Raw genomic sequence first — 5,721 nt, 5'->3', positions numbered from 1 at the left:
TTATCCGGAGTTCAGAAATTACAAAACTACGAAAGGTGAAAGAAAACCGACCATGAAATTATTGATCAGACAACAGAAGAGATTTTGGTAATAATATTCGGTGATAGTGATTAGAAGAATGGGAACAGAGATTGTTATTGAAGTTATGATCAGTTAGATCAGAGTATCCTATAATGGGCAATATCGTCCCTTGGGGGCATGGAAAGGTCCGGGGGGTGATGAGAAAAAAACAAATTCTGAAGAGGAGGACGATGAAACAAAAAGTTTGGAAAACTGCGAGTTGGATTATTCAAATTTGTTTTGCTTAAACAGTGGTCTCTAATAACAAAGAACAAAATAAGTCGAAAATAATTTGTGTAAAAAAAACATCTTATGACACCCAAATTTTTTGGTTTTTCTGCAAGTCAGGACTTTTGACTTGAAGTGCCCCTAGAAAAAAGTGGACAATTATAACCCTGCATAAATAGGGTCAAAGATGTTTAGTTTATTAGCGAATAGAGTAAATACTGTGCTGTTTAAATTAAATGGGCCACTTCATGCAGAAATTAGGACCGGTTCAGAAACTATATAATTGTATAAATAGGTTCTTGTGTGTATTTTTTGCGTAAATTTAAGTGTGAGTATTTGACATGAACAACATAAGGATACAATAAATATTTATTTTAAATCAACGGAATGTATAAATATGCGTTTCATTCGAACTGTTTGCTATTGCTGCTATGTTTGGTTATTCCTGGTGATTTAAACCGTGGTTTTCGATAGGCCGTGGTCAGCATTAAATGATTGAAAATTTTTATATCGTTAGATTATTAAGTTATTTTTGTTAAAATTAATTTTTAGGATAAAATATGAATGGCATATCTATCACGTGGGTGTTTATGGTCAAAACTGATACCAATTGATTTATTGAAAATGATTGCAAATAAGATAATGCTTGACCAAAAATAATTACCGGTCCTGCAGGTCCTTCAACGTTGAAATTTTTTACATACATCAGTAGTATATGAGCAAAAAAACACTATACGTTGAATATAAGTGTTATACAAATACTAAAATTTCGGTTAATAAGCACTCGCTCAGACGTATATTATATGTAAACAAAGATTTTCCCCCTTTTGATTTATGAATTTAAAAAAAAGTATTTATACTTTTACTGATATCAGTATGACTTCAGTATTATTATTATACTAATACTGAAGTGTGTGTTTGTTAAGAAAAATAAGCGAGCTGCTATGCCAATGGGTTTTTAAACGTTTGCTATCTGCGGTGCACCTTAATATTAATAGCAACTGATCACCTATGCTGGCCAAATAAAATCGAAACCAATGTTTTTATACCCTCTATGGTTCTCCTCCATAAAACGTATTGAAAATTACTTTTTTTCCAGAAACCGACGTAAATTGGCGCTGTTAGCATATTTTTAACTGAAACAATACATCATCACAGCAATTTAATTAATTATACTGGATTTAACTAGCTAAAATAATTAATTAAGGGTAAAATATGGTGTGCCTTAATTTTAATGTTATGTATAAACAGATAGAATTTTGCTCAGCAAAGTTGAATAGTTTCGTCCTTGAATTTCATTTCCATTTCCCTCAATTTGATGCTATAATATAAATCTCTGAGCACGTAAAATTGGGACAGCTCTCAAATACGACACCAACAAGGAATCAGCTTTTTCTAGATAGATAAAAATTATTGTACTTATATAGCTGTACCTTGTACTGAAATGACACTAAAGGATGTACTTTCTGAAATACCAAAAAACCTGTTTGTGTTTTTTGACCATTTACCATGTCTATTCAAAAATCAACGGGACTATATAGGGTTAATGCGCAAAAAAGTTGCTCTTCCTTCACATTTTTTTAATTGATGCAATAAAATTATTGCATCATTGATTTCATAATGATATTATCACCATATCAGATATTATCTACACCGAACTTTTGTCATTAATTACGCAATAATAATTTTCTCATTATTAATACGCGAAAGAGCTCAGTATGGTGTTGTATTTTTCCTCTCTTTAAACACTGTACTCACTCAGACATTTTAATATTTTTGTTTTGTTTGTTTACATTGAATTTTTTGCAATGCAAATACAGTACTCCTGTACTATATTGAAATGCACATTATTCAACACAAATGAAACGAAATTAAGTATTTCTGCTCGAAGAAATGCCGACCAACAAAAAACCAAAATATCAAACTGTAATATTTTCAGTGATTTTGTCCTCTTCACCCCCCCCCCCCTCCACCTCTAAAGAGAAAAAGAAATGAACATGAAGTAAAATCATTTGTCAAACATTTTATAGGATAGCGGCTCTGGCTGCATAAGCCTATATGACCATGCTTTTTGAATTTTTCATCGAGAATAAATTTCAATACTGTTTTAAAACATTGAATGATTCCTGTTTTGATGTCATTTGAATATAGCCGATCTTGACAAATCAAAAACTATGTAGGAAACAGCCATATTCCTGAGGAGCCAAGCATGGTTTTTGCTGAAGAAGTATTTTAGATTTTTTCAGGACTTACGGAGACACCCCCCCCCCCCCTCCCATGTCGAAAGCCACACTGTTTTCGTCATCCTATGATTCCACTCTAGCAATCACATGCAGAGAATGTTTGGTGCCGATACCGATTTTCTAGTCGCCATGGTGACCTGGAGCCCGAGATTTGTCAAGCCCTGGTATATAGGGACAGGGTTCGTTCCGTCCTTGAAAATCCTTAAGAGAAAAAGTTCATTTTCAAGTCTTTAAAAGTCCTTGAAAAAAATTATAATCATTTTCAAGGCGTTTGAATTTTTTTCGTGAATTTCTTCCATCAATTTTTGTCTTACCCCCCCCCCCCCCCCCCCCCTCCGCAATCCCCGCTAAACTACTTTCTGCTGAGATGGAAACGAACTGAACAACAACGATCATATGAGTTACGTCAGTGTTTCTCAAAGTGTGCGTAGTGGCTTCTAGCGGTGTAGCTAACCTTTGTCAGGGGCGGCGCGACAAGCTGGAATATTGATTTGTATGCTTATTTATTCTTTGAAAAGTGGTTCTTTTATAAGTAAAAATATCTACCAAGCTATTCCGTGGAGTCGCGGATGAACCATGAATTGGGCAAAAAGCCGCTGCTGACAAAAGTCAGAACCTTTGAGTTACGGGACAATATTCAAAACAGAATACATGGTCACGCATATCTGAGTTTTAAAAGGTGTTGCTCTTAAATCTGACAGAAAAATACTGCACTTGAGATATTGCTCTGAAATTATTTCAAACTATTAAATTAATGAATGTCAGTTGCAAACAGGACCGCAAGTAGATGCTTGGTCGGCCAGGGTGAGCACGCATTTTGACGCCCCTTTGTAATGTTGAAGGAGAGGTTAAATGGTGAAATTGGCACCCTCTCTGGTCCAGCGCATGGTGCACCAGAACCTTTGAACAGACTTTCCTGTAGGAACCGGGTATAACATATCGATATAACATATGTACTGAAAAAGTTCTTGGGGCCAGGCTGGTCATTGATCGCCTGCGGATGTGACCACGGAATGGAGGTGGCTTCAACAATATCTGTTGCAAGTTCCGAAATGAACTGACTGCTAACGGAGGTTGATTGTTGACCGTAGATGCACGCAAAAACAGTTCTTTGAAGCAGAGCTGATTTTTTTTCAAAAGAGCTGAACTCTATGCTTTATTGACTTTTTTCTTGAATATAGAAATCGAACAACACAGACAAATTTTTTGTTTAAGTTTATAAATAACGCATTTTTGTATTTCAAATCTTGAAAGGAACATCATAAGAGTGCTTGAGGTTTATGAAACAGCAATGTTATGTCAATCTTATTGCTGTATTTCGAGTAATTTTTTTTTGTAATATAGTTTTTTCTTGATTTCAATTTCATGAAATATGGTTTTGAATTACAATAATTTTTAGTTTTCTTAGGGAAATTTTTGCGGAAGAGTAAGGTAGAGATAACGTTTCAGTTATACGATTTTTCATTTATACGACGCTTTGACTCGCCTGTTCGGCGACGTGCTTAAAAACCTCGTTTATACGACGCGACGAATAAACGAGGTTCCATTGTATGGGGCTTGAGCCCCCCCAACATTTCCAATAACTTTACGCCCTTGCCAGTATCCATATAATGATCTCCAACCAGTAAAATATTGAAATGCAGTAAAACAAATATAGACCCGTAAGTAAGTAATGAAGAACGGCAACAAAATGGTAAGTTATTCGTAATTTTATTTCATAATGTATTTGATAGAATATTCAGACCAGAAAATCATGTGTGTGAATCAGTTCAAAAACATAATTTTCTGTTTAGGGTATAATACCCTTCTTGATAAAAGGGTATAGTAGTTGATGGGATCGGAAATTTCGCCCCGTCACATTTCACCCCCGGAAATTTCGCCCCTGACACTTCGTCCCGGTACATTTGGTCCCTGGTACGATGCGCCCCCGAAAATTTCATACCTGATATTTCACCTGCTTTGAACGCATGATTGTATGAGTGACTGACTGCTTGAGTAACCATATAAGGGGATGAGTGACCATGTGAGTGACCAAGGGATTCTGAAATCGACTTTAGGAATGAGTTAGCGATCGTACAAATACAACGCCACAACAGGCAAAATGCTCAACGAGGTGGCTGATAAATGACCAAGTGAATGACAGAATGATTGATCACGTGAGCGCTAGTATCTGTGAGTGTGGAATTGACTGTATGAGTGACCATATGTGTGTTCAAGTGAGTGATTGACCATATGTGTGTTCAAGTGAGTGATTGACCATATGAGTAAAGCCGAGTAATTGACCGTATGAGTGACCAGGTCAGTGGCGGTATGAATATCCTGGCGAGTGGTTGACCGTATGAGTGTCCAAGGGAATTACTGAGTGATTGACCGTATGAGTGACCAAACGAGTGACCGACTGAATGCTTGCACGAGTTTTCGAGTGAGTGTCTGACATAGGCATAAGCTTGTATCCGGCCCACGTGCACAAGCCTCCCCCCCCCCCCCAATAATTTTGAGGACCGTCTTAGCCCCCAAAAATTCGCGTGGACACGTTTCCCATATTTTGTGATTAAAAAAATTGCACCAAAAAAAAAAGTTTAGTGAAAACAATCAGCTCAAAATTTTATTTCAATATTTTTTCAAAATCGCAATCGACTTATCCTTGGGCTTTCTTTTTTTTGTAACAATTTGTAGTATTTTTTTCACGGTCACCAACCACACGTCATTGGAATAAAATCTTTTTTTAATGTTTCTGTCGAACTAGTTCACATGTTTTCTATATTATCATATTTCTATCCACGTGTGACATCTGTGAGTTGCCGTGATTTTTATTGATTAAATTTAGTTCAGTTGATGTAGTTATTTTTCTTTTCCCACGATATATCTTGCATGCACGATCAATCGATATAGTTTATGTATATGATCGTATAAGTGCTCATTAATTTATGTATGATTTTACTAATTTTCCCTCTTATGAAACAATCAACTTCCTTTGGTTTGACAATGCCGTAGTCCACGCACTGTGCTGATAATACTCAGGCGAGATTAGTTGTAGAGACCCTTCCTAGGATAGAAGTCCCTCGGGATAAGGACTTATGATCACCTCCGCGCCAAGCCCAGTAATAATAATGACAATAGTTCTACTGAAGCTATATATTATTATAGTGTTGGTTATGTCGGCGTTTTTTTTTTTTCGTGTAGCAATCCA

Source organism: Pholcus phalangioides, unplaced genomic scaffold (assembly GCF_987345545.1).
Source record: "Pholcus phalangioides strain wild (caught in Gottingen) unplaced genomic scaffold, Ppha-v1.0 ptg000010l_1, whole genome shotgun sequence".
Taxonomy (NCBI): Eukaryota; Metazoa; Arthropoda; class Arachnida; order Araneae; family Pholcidae; genus Pholcus; species Pholcus phalangioides.
The sequence above is the reverse complement of the archived record's forward strand: the minus strand, read 5'-3'. Positions refer to the sequence as shown.